The following is an 18,572-nucleotide window of genomic DNA, read 5'->3' on the forward strand; positions in this document are numbered from 1 at the left end:
TTTAGGCACATTCCTATGTTTGTTTCCTTTGTGTAGACTGCAGTGTGGAAACCTCCGCCCTTTTCCATGACTGTTACATCTAGAAAAGGCAGCTTCCCATCCTTTTCCGTCTCGTAAGTGAAACGCAGCACGGAACTCTGCTCAAATGCCTCCTTCAGCTCCTGCAGATGTCTGACATCAGGTACCTGTGTAAAAATGTCGTCAACATACCTGCAGTATATGGCCGGTTTCAAGTTCATGTCGACTAAGACTTTTTGCTCGATGGTACCCATGTAGAAGTTTGCAAACAGGACACCTAGGGGAGAACCCATAGCGACCCCATCTACTTGCTTATACATGTGCCCATCCGGGCTCAAGAAGGGTGCCTCTTTAGTACAAGCTTGGAGTAGTTTCCTCAGAATACTTTCTGGCATGTCAAGAGGAGTACAGGCTGGATCACGATACACTCTGTCGGCTATCATTCCGATTGTCTCGTCCACAGGTACGTTGGTAAACAGCGATTCTACGTCCAACGAGGCTCTTATCCCTGTGGCCCGTGCGCCCCGCAGTAAGTCCACAAATTCCTTTGGAGACTTCAGGCTGAAGGCGCAAGGAACATAAGGAGTCAGCAGGCCGTTGAGTCGCTTCGCCAATCTGTACGTGGGTGTGGGTATCTGGCTAATGATTGGCCGAAGTGGGTTTCCAGGCTTGTGCGTCTTGACATTTCCATACGCATATCCAGGTTTATATTCCCCAATGATCTTTGGCAGGTGGAGTCCGGATTTCTTGGCGTTCACAGTTTCGATCAGTTTGTTGACCTTTGCTTTTAATTCGGCTGTAGTGTCCTTCGTTACCCTTTGGAACTTAGTTTGGTCCGAGAGTATGATGTTCATTTTCGCCAGATATTCGTCTTTTTTAAGAATGACATATATTGGCGACTTGTCACCTCTCCTGACAACTATCTCCTTGTTCTCACGAAGGCTTTTAGCTGCCGCTCTAAGCTCGGGGGACAGTATGGTGCTTCTGTAGTTGCCTCGATTCTTTCCTCCTTCTGCAATAAGTTCTGCTTGTAAGGTATCTTTGGTAGTGACCTTCTTTTGTGTCTCGAGGTCGAATATGTCGTCCAACAGAATTTCCAACTCCACTTTCCGGGCCATTTCACTCGGTCTGGACATAACATGACAGTTTATGCCCAGATTTAGGAGAGTGACTTGGTCCTCAGTGAGGTTAATTCCTGCAAGGTTCAGGAAGCCATCTCTTGGTCGTGGAATTGCCATAGGTCCTCCATATAATGTTGTTAGTTTCTTGATAATCCTTGTTTCAGTGCTGAGGTGATGTTGGTCTGTGAGGATGTCGAGGTGTTGTTCAATGCGGGTACGGATACTATGGTCGATGTTGCTATTTCTCCACTCGTTTGTAGCATGAAGTAGTTGCGTTTTTTTGTCTTTGATTTCATTCTCTGCCTTGTATATCTGATCACGAATCAGATCCTGGCGATATTTTATCGTGAAGGCTTGATTCCTTGCTGCTGGGTCGTGCACTTTAACATTAGTATATTTTGGTAGCAGTCTTGCATTGAACAACACCTCGACATCCTCACAGACCAACATCACCTCAGCACTGAAACAAGGATTATCAAGAAACTAACAACATTATATGGAGGACCTATGGCAATTCCACGACCAAGAGATGGCTTCCTGAACCTTGCAGGAATTAACCTCACTGAGGACCAAGTCACTCTCCTAAATCTGGGCATAAACTGTCATGTTATGTCCAGACCGAGTGAAATGGCCCGGAAAGTGGAGTTGGAAATTCTGTTGGACGACATATTCGACCTCGAGACACAAAAGAAGGTCACTACCAAAGATACCTTACAAGCAGAACTTATTGCAGAAGGAGGAAAGAATCGAGGCAACTACAGAAGCACCATACTGTCCCCCGAGCTTAGAGCGGCAGCTAAAAGCCTTCGTGAGAACAAGGAGATAGTTGTCAGGAGAGGTGACAAGTCGCCAATATATGTCATTCTTAAAAAAGACGAATATCTGGCGAAAATGAACATCATACTCTCGGACCAAACTAAGTTCCAAAGGGTAACGAAGGACACTACAGCCGAATTAAAAGCAAAGGTCAACAAACTGATCGAAACTGTGAACGCCAAGAAATCCGGACTCCACCTGCCAAAGATCATTGGGGAATATAAACCTGGATATGCGTATGGAAATGTCAAGACGCACAAGCCTGGAAACCCACTTCGGCCAATCATTAGCCAGATACCCACACCCACGTACAGATTGGCGAAGCGACTCAACGGCCTGCTGACTCCTTATGTTCCTTGCGCCTTCAGCCTGAAGTCTCCAAAGGAATTTGTGGACTTACTGCGGGGCGCACGGGCCACAGGGATAAGAGCCTCGTTGGACGTAGAATCGCTGTTTACCAACGTACCTGTGGACGAGACAATCGGAATGATAGCCGACAGAGTGTATCGTGATCCAGCCTGTACTCCTCTTGACATGCCAGAAAGTATTCTGAGGAAACTACTCCAAGCTTGTACTAAAGAGGCACCCTTCTTGAGCCCGGATGGGCACATGTATAAGCAAGTAGATGGGGTCGCTATGGGTTCTCCCCTAGGTGTCCTGTTTGCAAACTTCTACATGGGTACCATCGAGCAAAAAGTCTTAGTCGACATGAACTTGAAACCGGCCATATACTGCAGGTATGTTGACGACATTTTTACACAGGTACCTGATGTCAGACATCTGCAGGAGCTGAAGGAGGCATTTGAGCAGAGTTCCGTGCTGCGTTTCACTTACGAGACGGAAAAGGATGGGAAGCTGCCTTTTCTAGATGTAACAGTCATGGAAAAGGGCGGAGGTTTCCACACTGCAGTCTACACAAAGGAAACAAACATAGGAATGTGCCTAAATGCCAACAGCGACTGCCCTGACAGGTACAAGAGGAGTGTTGTTAATGCATACGTCGACCGTGCTCTCAGCCACAGCTCAGAATGGAAGCAAGTCGACGAAGAACTCTGTAGGGTAAGGCAGGTTCTAGTCAATAACGGCTTCTCCAATGGTTTCATCGAAGACATCATAAGAAGGAAAGTGAAAAGCCATGCAACCTCCGAAGAGACAACTAACACAACACCTATACCCCCTATTAGACTATTTTACAGGAACTTCTTTTCCACAGCTCATAAAACAGAGGAAAGGGTCCTGAAAGATATTGTTAATAGAAACGTTATCCCTACAGACAAAAATCAGAGGATACAACTGACGATTTACTATAAAACCAGAAAAACGGCCAGCCTACTCATGAGAAACTCTCCAGACACGAAACAGAACGCTTTAAAAGAGACTAACGTCGTCTATGCCTTCAAATGCCCACTTGGGGACTGTAAGCTCCAAAAAACCCAGTATATAGGCAAGACAACAACATCTCTTTCTAGGCGTTTAACGATGCATAAACAACAGGGCTCCATTAAGGAACATATAATCTCTTCCCATAACCAAACCATCGCCAGAGAAATCCTAGTAAACAACACAGAAATCATCGATAGATACAGCGATAGCAGGCGGCTCGACGTTTGCGAGGCACTACACATCAAGAAGTCAACACCAGCAATCAACAGCCAATTATTGCACAACTATATTCTACCCACCTCAAGACTCCGCTCCAATATAGAAGCATCAAGAAATATGGACCAATAGGCTTTCTACAAACACTTCTATTCAATATCCATTGTTTCGTGTTCTGTCTTGTGTTGATACTTTTAATACCCTATTAATATCCTCTAATGCCACATCATCCTTCCCACCTTACTCAAATGTAATGCCACATCACCCTTCCCACCTCACTCAAATGTAGATATAAAATCAGGGAAACGCAAGGTTCTAATCAGTTGTGTATTTGTGAAGTCTTTGAAAATGTAATAAGTTTTACGAAACGCGCCCGTGTCGCGTCAGACTAGAAATAAAAATGAATTTTGGAGAAGTGATTTTTGATTTACCTCCAACAGTGAAGCATAATGTACGAAAGATTGAGAAAATTCGTGTTAGAATTATTAATCTTACTTTTTCGGTCATATTTAATAAAATATGTCTACAGGAAAGACTGCTACCAAAATATACTAATATATTTATATATATATATATATATTTATATATATATATATATATATTTATATTGTGACGGTAACGCGTTGGTGTTCGGCTGTTTAAGGCTAGGGGTATGGCCTCGTCACATAGTTATAAAAAAAAATAGAAAAAACTGGAACTTCGTCTGTGGTAAGGTAAGGAGAAGACACACAAAACACAAGTAAACTTTAACAATGAAATTTTAATTACGTTAAATAAATCAAAACATGAATAAAATGCACAAACAAATTTTTATAATAAAATCAATCAATCAAAATAATAAGAATAATTAAATGACACAATGAAAAGTTACGTTAAGGCAAAATAACAAGAAGTGCAATACAAAGTAAATGGGAGGTGTTGGAATATTGGCTTTAAGCCACCACTTCTCTCAGTACACGCTAGCGTCTAGCTGGGAGGAGTGGTGACAACGAGAGCACTGAACATTCTGAGTCTGAGGTTGGTGCGACCCCAGACATCAAGTAGTATGGGGGGGCGAGTGCAGGTGCAGCCAGACCGGCGACCAATCAGCGGAGCCGGTAGCGATCAACATGTAGTTTGGTGGTTTGAGTACGAACAGGTGGCTGGCTGCATACGTTTTGCTCACCCTGGCAAGCCTTGCTGGTGTTGTTGTTGTTGTTGGACATGTCTTCCGTAGTCGTTTTATATAATTTCGACGACGTAATTATGGAGGGAAGAGCAGGCTCAATCTCTTGAAGGAGATTATCGTCACAACTCTCCCCCGAAGCCTGCGGTTCTGGAAGAAGTACGTCGTTATGTGGTGGAGTAATGGATGGAGTCGCTTCTACTTCATAAACTCTGGAGAGGGCATCGGCTATGGTGTTGTCAGAACCCTTGATATAGCGGATCTCCAGGTTGAAGTCTTGTAAATACAGAGCCCATCGTAGAAGACGCTGGTTGGTGAATTGGGCTTGATGTAGGAAGCGGAGAGGGTTGTGGTCTGAGAAGATGGTGGTAGACCTGGCGCCTTGTAGGTACGGAGCGAAGTGTTGGAGGTTCAGGACGATGGATAGTAGCTCCTTTTCAATAGTGCTGTAGTTCCTCTGGTGTGGTTTCAGTTTGTAGCTGTAGTAGCTGACAGGTAGAACCTCCTCGCCTCGTTGTTGCATCAGGACACCACCAACGCCGGTACCACTGGCGTCGACATGAAGGACGAAAGGCTTGGTGATATCTGGAGAGGCGAGAATGGGGTTAGAACAGAGGAGGAATTTGAGTTGTTCAAAAGCAACGGTTTGCTGTATGGTCCAATTATACCGTTGCTTGGGACTGGTTAATAGAATTAGAGGTGTGGCGACTGTACTGAAATTCCTCACAAACCTACGGTAGTAAGAGGCAAGACCAAGGAAGCGCAGGAGCTGCTTCCTGGTGGTAGGCTGTGGATACTGTTGGATGGCTTGAGTGTGTGAGTCTAACGGAGCTATGCTGCCACTCCCAATAACATGACCCAGATAACGCACTTTACCTTTCGCGAAAGTGGACTTGCCCAGGTTGATGGTGAGGCCGGCTGTCATGAGCTTTGAGAACAGACGTCGCAGCTGGAGCAGATGTTCACTCCAGGAGTTGGAGGCTACGACGATATCGTCCAGGTAGGCGTATGTGTTATCCAAGCCCTGGATGACACGGTTGACAGCTCTTTGAAAGGTGGCCGGGGCATTACATAGTCCGAAAGGAAGGCGTTCATATCTGAAAAGTCCAAAAGGAGTGATGAAGGCAGATATCTCTTTAGCGCGCTCCATTAGACACACTTGATAGTACCCCTTAAGCAAGTCCACTTGGGACAAGTACTGGGCACTACCAATGGCATCAAGGATGTCATCTATCCTTGGCAAGGGGTAAGCATCCTTGACAGTGACAGAGTTCAGTTTACGATAGTCAGTGCACAACCGCACCTTACCTTGGGGTTTGGGCACCAAGATACAGGGTGAGGCCCAGGGGGACTCACAAGGTGTAGCCAGTCCATGATCCAAGAGGTATTGCACCTCAGCACGCATGACTTCCTTCTTGCTCGGGCTGATTCGGTAGAAGGGTTGACGAATCGGCCGGGTGTCGGGGAGCAGTTGGATGTCGTGCTGGGTAACATTACACTCTTGGGGATCATCTCTGAACAACTCTTGATGTTCTCTGAAGATCTTGACGAGAGGTGCACTATGATTATCCTGAAAGTATTTGGGAAGATCATTAAGGATTTCGGAATTAGAAAGCGCTGACTCCTTGTCAGTGCTTTCGGGAGGAGAAGCTGGGAAGGTCTCACTGTGGATGTAGGGTTCTGTGAATGTGGAATAGTTAGTCAAGACAGTGGGAGGAGTACCATTATATTGCTTCAGGAGGTTGACGTGGCACAGCTGGGTCTTCCGCCGCCTATCTGGAGTTTCTATGACGTAGTTGTTGTTGTTTCTGCACTCTTTGACGCAGTAGGGTCCTGAAAATCTGTTTTGTAAAGGTGAACCTGGGATAGGAAAATAGGCAAGGACGAAGTCTCCCGGCTTGAATTTTCTTACTTTGCTGGTCTGGTCGTAATGAGTCTTCATTCTCACCTGGGCTTTCAATAGATTATCATGGGCAAAGCGGTGGACTCTCTCTAGAATGTGTTGAAGGTTTTGAAGAAACTGGGGCACATTCTGATGCTCACTGAAGGTGGCATCTCTGAGAGAGTCTTTGAAAGCCTTAAGGGGAGTACGGCACTTACGGCCGTAGAGCATCTCATAAGGAGATACTCCTAGGGACTCATTGGGGAGACTTCTGAAAATACACATTATTAGGTCAATCTGCTTATCCCAATCCTTTGAGGTTTCACTACAAAACTTTTTCAAGAGTGCTTTGATGGTCTGATGACTACGTTCAAGAGAACCCTGTGAAGCAGGATGATAGGGGCTGGACAATACCTGTTTGATGTTGAACTCCTCCAGTGTCCTTTTGAAGAGATCACTGGTGAAGTTGGTGCCACAGTCACTTTGAATCTCCCTGGGAAATCCGTATTGAGTGAAGATCTTCAATAGATGTTTTATAACCGTAGCAGCCGTGATGTTCTTCACTGGAACTGCTATGGGAAATCTGGTGGTAGGACACAGGATGGTTAGGATGTAGGCGTTACCTGAACTGGTCCGAGGTAAAGGACCAACACAGTCTATTATGAGTCTGTGGAAAGGTTCCGCAGGCACCTGTATGGGAATCAGTGGTGCTCTGGGAATGGAGACGTTCGGTTTGCCTGCCATCTGACATGTATGACACTGTTTTACGTACTGTTTGACGTTATTTACCATACCTGGCCAGTAGTAGTCTTGACGAATCCCATGGTAAGTCTTGTTGAAGCCGTAGTGGGAGAATGCTCCGTGGGCCAGGTGTAGAATAGTGGGCCGCAGACTGGTGGGAATCACAAGTTGTTCGATGTTGGCCCAATCGTCCTCCTCCTTCAGTTTACTGGGTCTATATCTGCGGTAGAGCAAGTCGTTCTCTAGGAAGAACCCAGGAATACTGTCGGGTTGAGTCTCAGCCTGGAAAAACAATGGTGTTAAAGTAAGATCTTCCCTCTGCAACTTACGGAACTCCAACTTGGTCAGATGCGGGGGTAGTTTCTGAGGGTCTTGAGGGACAGCGGTAGCAGTAGCGTCAGCTGGCTGTGGACGTGCGGCTTGTGCACGGGTGGTCACGAGAACCGGAGGAGAAACTTCATCACTCTCTTGAACCTCTGCTGGAACATACTCAAGAATAGGGTTTATTGGCACAGAGTTACACACCTGGGGTTTGTCCATGACGATCAGGTTGGTCGGTTGCAGGTCTTCTGCCAAGTCGTTGCCTAGGAGAAGTTGCACTCCAGGCATGGGAAAAGGCTTTTCCCTGACGGCGACTTGGACTTCCCCGTTCACGTAGGGACAATCCAGGTGGACTCTGGCGAGAGGGTATGGAGTGGTAGCAGTGAGGTCAGTGATGAAGACTGTTTCCCCGGTGTAGACTATGTTGGGCACAGCCGACTTCAAGATGATCGATTGTAGAGCCGCTGTGTCCCTCAAGATCTTCAATTTGAAACGTCCCTCCGGATTTGAACCGTTGGCAGAGACAGTTCCAGTATACAGGTGGTTACTGAAAAGAGAAAGATCATTAACATCAACACCAACATTCATTACAGGCTTACCGGACTTAGGAGGAGTTGGTTTGGGTCTTTGTTGGTCAGTGGTTCCCTTGTATTGAGACTTACCACACTTGTCTATGGTATGTCCATAGAGTCTACAATACTTGCAGTACAGTTGTGAACCAGCTTGATCGGGGCTCACCGTCTCGTAACTGTACCACGACTTCTTACTGGAGGATGGTTCAGGTGTCAGCCGGTGGATGAGGCTGTAAGTGTCAGCCGACTTAGCACACTTCAGGTAGTCGGTTTCTTCTTTATCTGCTAAGTAGAGGCGGACAGGAGGCGGCACACGTCTCAAGAATTCTTCAACAAGCATCAGGTTGACGAGTTCTGTAAAAGTAGAGACATGTGCTGCTTCCAGCCATTTCATGAAATACCTCCGTTTCGTGTTAGCAAACTCGAGGAAGGTAGTGGTACTTGCTTTCAGGTGGTCACGGAATTTCCTTCTATAACTTTCTGTGGAAAGTAGGTAGGCGTCCAACACTGCTTGTTTCAGAGTGTAGTAGTCATTCTCAGACGCCAAAGTACTGAGTGTGACTGCAGCTCTACCTGTAAGATGGACTCTGAGAAGTGTGGCCCATTGGTCGACAGGCCAACTGAGTTGATTAGCAAGGGTTTCAAAGGTGGTGAAAAACACATCAACTTCTGCTTCTACAAAGGATGGCATTAACTTACTTGCATGTGATATATTAAAACTGACGGGAAGATTGGCAGTAGCTTGTTGGCGTTGAGTGAAGTGGGAAGTTTCCAAGGCGATTTCACGTTGACGACACTCTAGAGCCAGAGTTGCTTGTTGTTTGTCATGTTCACGTTGCATTTCCAACTCGCGTTGTTTGGTTTCAAGCTGTACGCGTTCCCGCTCCTGGAGTGCTTCAAGCTGTACTCGTTCCCGCTCCTGGAGTAGTGCAACCTCACGTTCTTGGAGGGCGAGTCCTCGTTCGTGTTCTTCTCTCCTCAAAGCAGCTTCGCGTTCTTGTTCTTCCCTCCGTATGGCAGCTGTTCGTTCTTCAAACTTTGCCAGTTCTAGTTTGAGTTTCAGCGTTGCCAAGTCAGGTTTATCTGCAATATAGTAAGTTTCATGAGTTTCAGAGTCTATCTTACCTTGCTCTAAATAGTAATCCAGCAACAGGTTGTGTAGGTCATTTTTGTTGGCTTGGTAGGGAACTTCTAGTTGATACTCATGTGCAAGAGTTTGTAATTCAGTCCTCTTGGCACGACTTAAAGTCCCTATTTCACCTGCTGGATTTGCACGGAAAGTTTGGAGACGAAACATGGTGAAATTAGCAAATAAAGGTACACGAATATTCAATAGTGAAATGTCAGAAACAGGACAACGTGGCAACTGGTACCTATCCTGTGTGATCTTTAACAATTAACGTTAAGTGAAAGATATTAAATGATTAAATTAAATCAAGGGCGCAGGAAATCTTGTACCCGGTACTCATGTAAGAGAATAAGGGCAAGAAAATCCTACTAACAAATGAAACAAAGTTTCGAAAACAAATGAAACAGTTAAATGCTTCAAAAGTAAAATTGGTAGTCCAAGGATGTAGGCATACCTTGCCACGTCTCTATAGGACATAAAGCAAGTTTTTCCCACTGAATTTAATATGATACTTACAGAATTAGCGAACTTTTGTGCTCTGAAAAAATAAGCTAATTCCCTACCATTGTATGTATCATCATCTCTGACTGACGTGTAGGGGTGCGAGGTGTCAACTGGTGACGAGAACTGCTGCTGAGGTCCCAATTCAGCAACTAAAGTTCGAGCTAGAGGAACTATGGCCCTCTTTGTCCTCCTACAGTCAGATTGCAGAAGATTGGGTACTCTTGACCCGGGGCAGACCACAGTACCAGGGTACCAATATGATGATCTGTCAGAATGAGAAATATTCAAGGGACACAGATGGTAAATACGAGTAATAACACGGAGGGAGAGATGACCAATTAAGAGTATGACTGCGGCCTACAGTCACCACGTAATCCAAAGTTGTCTCACCTTCACTATATGTTACTCTCGTAATGCACAATACACCGCACCTTATAAAAAATGAAATTGAATGAAAAATAGTAAAGCTACGTTAACAAAGTTAAATACGCTTACCATAAATTACCACTTGGCACCAGTACCTGAGTGAAGCTCCTAGGACAGGCCCCCATATAACTTGTGACGGTAACGCGTTGGTGTTCGGCTGTTTAAGGCTAGGGGTATGGCCTCGTCACATAGTTATAAAAAAAAATAGAAAAAACTGGAACTTCGTCTGTGGTAAGGTAAGGAGAAGACACACAAAACACAAGTAAACTTTAACAATGAAATTTTAATTACGTTAAATAAATCAAAACATGAATAAAATGCACAAACAAATTTTTTTAATAAAATCAATCAATCAAAATAATAAGAATAATTAAATGACACAATGAAAAGTTACGTTAAGGCAAAATAACAAGAAGTGCAATACAAAGTAAATGGGAGGTGTTGGAATATTGGCTTTAAGCCACCACTTCTCTCAGTACACGCTAGCGTCTAGCTGGGAGGAGTGGTGACAACGAGAGCACTGAACATTCTGAGTCTGAGGTTGGTGCGACCCCAGACATCAAGTAGTATGGGGGGGCGAGTGCAGGTGCAGCCAGACCGGCGACCAATCAGCGGAGCCGGTAGCGATCAACATGTAGTTTGGTGGTTTGAGTACGAACAGGTGGCTGGCTGCATACGTTTTGCTCACCCTGGCAAGCCTTGCTGGTGTTGTTGTTGTTGTTGGACATGTCTTCCATAGTCGTTTTATATAATTTCGACGACGTAATTATGGAGGGAAGAGCAGGCTCAATCTCTTGAAGGAGATTATCGTCACAATATATATATATATATATATATATATATATATATATATATATATATATATATATATATATATTTATATACATATATATATATTTATATATATATATATATATATATTTATATATATATATATATATATATATATATATATTTATATATATATATATATTTATATATATATATTAGGTTAGGTTTGGTAGGGTTGGTTAGTTATCATATATCTACGTATAACTAGCTAGTTTTACCTTTATATATATATTATTTATATATATATATATATTATATAAAAAGTTTGTGAGGAAGACCTCTGGTGCCAATGTGGGGACCCATAGCCTCGGAGAAGAAAATAAAAAGTATTCAGAGGAGACCTTGTGGTCACTCACTAAACACTAATATTATCTTCTACCACCCCCATTCTTTTGTATGTACACATATATTTGCTTTATTTGAACTTTGTTACAAAGAGGGAGTTACATATAGGTTACAAAGATGGTTATCATATATATATTATTTATATATATATATTATTTATATATATATTATTTATATATATATATATTATTTATATATATATATTATTTATATATAAATATATTATTTATATATAAATATATTATTTATATATAAATATATTATTTATATATAAATATATATATATATATAATATATAATATATATACTATTACACTACATTCTTATGTATTACACTAATATATATATATATATATATATATATATATATATATATATATATATATATATATATATATATATATATATATATTATATAAATTATTTATATATATATTATATATATAATTATATAGGTCATATGTTTTTGTATTTTTGCTGATTTGTTAGTAAATAATAAAAGAAATATAAATTATTTGATTTTTTTACCCTTAAATTGGTTTTAATATTTAAATTGAAAACAATAATATAATATAAAAAAATATAAGAAAAATAATAATAAATTATAAAATAAAATATAATAAAAATAATATAATATAATATAATATAATATAATTTAATTTCAAGAAATTTAACCTTAAACACAAAGATGTGAAAAGGGTTCAGATAAGGCTCAAACCTTTCACAAGAGATTCATATTGGTGTATGAATGGATTATGAATGACTCATGTTAGGAGTGTAAGTTGCCACAACATCTCAAATTAGTGTTAGATACATATGTCTTGGTTATAAGTTTTGGAAACCTATTTAAGTCCACACACAATATCGTATCTGATACGATAAAACAAACGTTTCCAATACTTTCAAATACTTTCCAGATATGTTGTGGCAACCTTAAATTGTTTGCTGGGCGTTCCACTGTGGGGAGCTGTGGTTCTTCTGAGGGGAGCTGTGGTTCCCCTGAGGGGAGCTGTGGTTCCCTTGTGGGGAGCTGTGGTTCTCCTGAGTGGAGCTGTGGTTTTCCTGAGACGAGCTTTGGTTCTTCTGAGGGGAGCTATGGTTCTTCTCAGGGGAGCTGTGGTTCCCCTGAGGGGAGCTGTGGTTCCCCTGAGGGGAGCTGCTGTTCCCGTGAGAGGAGCTGTGGTTCTTTTGAGGGGAGCTGTAGTTCTTCTGATGGGATCTGTGGTTCTGCTGAGGGAAGCTTTGGTTTTTTTGAGGGTGCTGTGGTTTTCCTAAAATAGCTGTGGTGCTTCTGAGGGGAGATGTGGTTCTTCTGAGGGGAGCTTTGGTTATTCTGAGGGAGCTGTGGTTTTCCTGAAGGAGCTGTGGTTCTTCTGAGGGGAGCTAAAGTTCTTATGAGGGAAGCTGTGGTTCTTCTGAGGGGAGCTGTGGTGCTTCTGAGGGGAGCTTTGGTTAATCTGAGGGAGCTGTGGTTCCCCTGATGGGAGCTGTGGTTCCTCTGAGGGGAGCTGTGGTTCTTCTGAGGGGAGCTGTGGTTCCCCTGAGGGGAGCTGTGTTCTTCTGAGGGGAGCTGTGGTTCTTCTGAGGGGAGCTGTGGTTCCCCTGAGGGGAGCTGTGGTTCCCTTGTGGGGAGCTGTGGTTCTCCTGAGTGGAGCTGTGGTTCTCCTGAGGGGAGCTTATGTTCTTCTGAGGGGAGCTATGGTTCTTCTGAAGGGAGCTGTGGTTCCGCTGAGGGGAGCTGTGGTTCCCCTTAGGGGAGCTGTGGTTCTTTTGAGGGGAGCTGTAGTTTTTCTGATGGGAGCTGTGGTTCTTATGAGAGGAGCTGTGGTTCTTCTGAGGGGAGCTGTGGTTCTTCTGAGGGGAGCTTTGGCTATTCTGAGGGAGCTGTGGTTCTTCTAAGTGGAACAGTGGTTCTTCTGAGGGGAGCTGTGGTTCTTCTGATTGAGCTGTTGTTCTCCTGAGGGAGCTGTGATTCTTCTGAGAGGAACAATGGTTCTTCTGAGGGGAGCTGTGGTTCTTCTGAGGAGAGCTGTGGTTCTTCTGAGGGGAGCTGTGGTTCTTCTGAGGGAACCTGTGGTTCTTCTGAGGGGAGCTGTAGTTCTTCTGATGGGAGCTGGGGAATCGTCTGAGGGGAGCTGGGGTTCTTCTGAGGGTAGCTGTGGTTGCCCTGAGGGGAGCTGTGGTTCTTCTGAGGGGAGCTGTGGTTCTTCTGAGGGAATCTGTAGTTCTTCTGAGGGGAGACGTGATTCTTCTGAGGGGAGCTTTTGTTCTTCTGAGGGAGCTGTGGTTCTCCTGAGGGAGCTGTGGTTCTTCTGAGGGGAGCTGTGCTTCTTCTAAGGGGAACTGTGGTTCCCCTGAAGGAAGCTGTGGTTCCCCTGTGGAAGCTGTGGTTCTTCTGAAGGGAGCTGTGGTTCCCTTGTTGGGAGCTGTTGTTCTTCTGAGGGAAGCTGTGGTTCCCCTGAGGGGAGCTGTGGTCCCCTGAGGGGTGCTGTGGTTCTTTTGAGGGGAGTTGTGGTTCCCCTGAGGGGAGCTGTGGTTCTTCTGAGGGGAACTGTGGTTCTTCTGAGGGGAGCTGTGGTTCTCCTGAGGGGAGCTGTTGTTCTCATGAGGGGAGCTGTGGTTCTCCTGAGGGAGCTGTGGTTCTCCAGAGGGGAGCTGTAGTTCTCCTGAGGGAGCTGTGGTTCTCCTGAGGAGAACTGTGGTTCTCCTGAGGGAGCTGTGGTTCTCCTGAGGGGAGCTATGGTTCCCCTAAGGGGAGCTGTGGTTCTTCTGAGAGGAGCTGTGGTTCCCCTGATGGGAGCTGTGGTTCCTCTGAGGGGAGCTGTGGTTCTTCTGAGGGGAGCTGTGGTTCCCCTGAGGGGAGCTGTGTTCTTCTGAAGGGAGCTGTGGTTCTTCTGAGGGGAGCTGTGGTTCCCCTGAGGGGAGCTGTGGTTCCCTTGTGGGGAGCTGTGGTTCTCCTGAGTGGAGCTGTGGTTCTCCTGAGGGGAGCTTTGGTTCTTCTGAGGGGAGCTATGGTTCTTCTGAAGGGAGCTGTGGTTCCCCTGAGGGGAGCTGTGGTTCCCTTGTGGGGAGCTGTGGTTCTTTTGAGGGGAGCTGTAGTTCTTCTGATGGGAGCTGTGGTTCTTATGAGAGGAGCTGTGGTTCTTCTGAGGGGAGCTGTGGTTCTTCTGAGGGGAGCTTTGGCTATTCTGAGGGAGCTGTGGTTCTTCTGAGTTGAACAGTGGTTCTTCTGAGGGGAGCTGTGGTTCTTCTGAGGGGTGCCGTGGTTCTTCTGAGGGGAACAGTGGTTCTTCTGAGGGGAGCTGTGGTTCTTCTGAGGGGAGCTGTGGTTCTTCTTAGGGGAGCTGTGGTTCTTCTGAGGGGAGCTGTGGTTCTTCTGAGGGGAGCTGTAGTTCTTCTGAAGGGAGCTGGGGTTCTTCTGAGGGAAGCTGTTTTTGCCCTGAGGGGAGCTGTGGTTCTTCTGAAGGAAGCTGTGGTTCTTCTGAGGGAATCTGTAGTTCTTCTGAGGGAAGACGTGGTTCTTCTGAGGGGAGCTTTGGTTCTTCTGAGGGGAGCTGTGGTTCTTTTCAGGAGTGCTGTGGTTCTTCTGAAGGAAGTTTTGGTTATTCTGAGGGGAGCTGTGGTTCTCCTGAGGGAGCTGTGGTTCTTCTGAGGGGAGCTGTGGTTCTTCTGAGGAGTGCTGTGGTTCTTCTGAGGGGAGCTGTAGTTCTTCTGAGGGGAGCTGTGGTTGCCCTGAGGGGAGCTGTGGTTCCTCTGAGGGGAGCTGTGGTTCTTCTGAGGGGAGCTGTAGTTCTTCTGAGGGAATCTGTTGTTCTTCTGAGGGGAGCTGTGGTTCTTCTGAAGGGAGCTTTGGTTCTTCTGAGGGGAGCAGTGGTTCTTCTGAGGGGAACTGTGGTTCTTCTGAGGGGAGCTGTGGTTCTTCTGAGGGGAGCTGTGGTTCTTCTGAGAGAAGCTGTAGTTCTTCTGAGGGGAGCAGGGGTTCTTCTGACGGGAGCTGTGGTTCTCCTGAGGGGAGCTGTGGTTCTTCTGAGGGGAGCTGTGATTCTTCTGAGGGGTACTGTGGTTCTTCAGAGGGGAGCTGTGGTTCCGCTGAAATGAGTTGTGGTTCCCCTGAGGGGAGCTGTGGTTCTTCTGAGGGAGCTGTGGTTCTTCTGAGGAGAGCTGTGGTTCCCCTGTGGGGAGCTGTGGTTCTTCTGAGGGGAGCTGTGGTTCCACTGAGGGGAGCTGTAATTCCCGTGAGGGGATCTGTGGTTCCCCTGTGGGGAGCTGTGGTTCTTCTGAGGGGAGCTGTGGTTCTTCTAAGGGGAGCTGTGGTTCTTCTAAGGGGAGCTGTGGTTCCTCTGTGGGGAGCTGAGTTTCTTCTGAGGGGAGCTGTGGTTCCCCTGAGGGAGCTGTGGTTCCGCTGAGGGAAGCAGTGGTTCCCCTAAGGGGAGCTGTGGTTCTTCTGAGGGGAGCTGTGGTTCCCCTAAGGGGGAGCTGTAGTTCTTTTGAAGGGAGCTGTGGTTATTCTGATGGGAGCTTTGGTTCTTCTGAGGGGAGCTGTGGTTCTTCTTAGGGGAGCTGTGGTTCTTCTGGGGGGAGCTGTGGTTCTTCTGATGGGAACTGTAGTTCTTCTCAGTGGAACTGTGGTTCTTCTGAGGGGAGCTTTTATTATTCTGAGGGGAGTTGTGTTTCTTCTGAGGAACTGTGGTGTTTCTGAGGGGAGCTGTGGTTCTTCTGAGGTGAGCTGTGGTTCTTCTGAGGGGAGCTGTGGTTCTTCTGAGGGGATCTTAGGTTCCCCTGAGGGGAGCTGTGGTTCTTCTGAGGGGAGCTGTTGTTCCCCTGTGGGGAGCTGTGGTTCTTCTGAGGGGAGCTGTGGTTCCGCTGAGGGGAGATGTAATTCCCCTGAGGGGAGCTGTGGTTCCCCTGTGGGGAGCTGTGGTTCTTCTTAGGGGAGCTGTGGTTCTTCTGTGGGGAGTTGTGGTTCGTCTGAGGGGAGCTGTGGTTCTTCTTAGGGGAGCTGTGGTTCTTCTGAGGGGAGTTGTGGTTCTTCTGAGGGGAGCTGTGGTTCTTCTTAGGGGAGATGCAGTTCTTCTGTGGGGAGTTGTGGTTCTTTTGAAGGAAGCTGTGGTTCTTCTGATGGGAGCTGTGGTTCTTCTGAGGGGAGCTCTGATTCTCCTGAAGGGAGCTGTGGTTCTTTTGAGGGGAGCTGTGGTTCTTCTGAGGGGAGCTGTGGTTCTTCTGAGGGAAGCTGTGGTTCTTCTGAGGGGAGCTGTGGTTCTTCTGAGGGGAGCTGTAGTTCTTCTGAGTGGATCTGTGGTTCTTCTGAGAGGAGCTTTGGTTCCGCTGAGGGAAGCTGTGGTTTTTCTGAGGGGAGCTGTGGTTCCACTGAGGGGAGCTGTAATTCCCCTGAGGGGAGCTGTGGTTCCCCTGTGGGGTGCTGTGGTTCTTCTGAGGGGAGCTGTGGTTCTTCTGAGTGGAGCTGGGGTTCTTCTGAGGAGAGCTGTGGTTGCCCTGAGGGGAGCTGTGGTTCTTCTGAGGGGAGCTGTGGTTCTTCTGAGGGAATCTGTAGTTCTTCAGAGGGGAGCTGTGGTTTTTCTGAGGGGAGCTTTGGTTCTTCTGAGGGGAGCTTTGGTTCTCCTGAGGGAGCTGTGGTTCTTCTGAGGGAAGCTGTGGTTCTTCTGAGGGGAGCTGTGGTTCTTCTGAGGGGAGCTGTGGTTCATCGGAGGGGAGCTGTTGTTCTTCTGAGGGGAGCTGTGGTTCCCCTGAGGGGAGCTGCTGTTCCCGTGAGAGGAGCTGTGGTTCTTTTGAGGGGACCTGTAGTTCTTCTGATGGGATCTGTGGTTCTTCTGAGGGGAGCTTTGGTTTTTTTGAGGGAGCTGTGGTTTTCCTAAAATAGCTGTGGTGCTTCTGAGGGGAGATGTGGTTCTTCTGAGGGGAGCTGTGGTTCTTCTGAGGGGAGCTGTGGTTCTTCTGAGGGGAACAGTGGTTCTTCTGAGGGGAGCTGTGGTTCTTCTGAGGGGAGCTGTGGTTCTTCTGAGGGGAGCTGTGGTTCTTCTGAGGGGAGCTGTGGTTCTTCTGAGGGGAGCTGTAGTTCTTCTGAGGGGAGCTGGGGTTCTTCTGAGGGGAGCTGTGGTTCTTTTCAGGAGTGCTGTGGTTCTTCTGAAGGGAGTTTTGGTTATTCTGAGGGGAGCTGTGGTTCTCCTGAGGGAGCTGTGGTTCTTCTGAGGGGAGCTGTGGTTCTTCTGAGGACCCAGCAAACAATTTTAGGTTGCCACAACAAATCTGGAAAGTATTTGAAAGGATTGGAAACGTTTGTTTTATCGTATCAGATACGATATTGTGTGTGGACTTAAATAGGTTTTCAAAACTTATAACCAAGACATATGTATCTAACACTAATTTGAGATGTTGTGGCAACTCTACACTCCTAACATGAGTCATTCATAATCCATTCATACACCAATATGAATCTCTTGCGAAAGGTTTGAGCCTTATCTGAACCCTTTTCACATCTTTGTGTTTAAAGTTAAATTTCTTGAAATTAAATTATATTATTTTATATTATATTATATTATTTTTATTATATTTTATTTTATAATGTATTATTATTGTTCTTATATTTTTTTATATTATATTATTGTTTTCAATTTAAATATTAAAACCAATTTAAGGGTAAAAAAATCAAATAATTTATATTTCTTTTATTATTTACTAACAAATCAGCAAAAATACAAAAACATTTGACCTATATAATTATATATATAATATATATATAAATAATATATATATATAAATAATTTATATAATATTATATATACATATATATATATATATATATATATATATATATATATATATATAAATAAATATATATATATATATATATATATATATATATATATATATATATATATATATTTATCCTTCCCACCAGGATCAGCAGGTGAGTTCACAGGACTACGACCCAACCACATCAAACAAATGCTCAACCCTGCACTGGGAGACATTGCACAGGGCCTCCTGGTGGAACTAACTAGATTCGCCAACACATGTCTAGCTGGCAACATACCAGAGACCATACGGCCTCTCTTTTTTGGCGCTACCCTCTGTGCCCTGAGGA

This window comes from Procambarus clarkii, chromosome 2, assembly GCF_040958095.1.
Source record: "Procambarus clarkii isolate CNS0578487 chromosome 2, FALCON_Pclarkii_2.0, whole genome shotgun sequence".
NCBI classification, from domain to species: domain Eukaryota; kingdom Metazoa; phylum Arthropoda; class Malacostraca; order Decapoda; family Cambaridae; genus Procambarus; species Procambarus clarkii.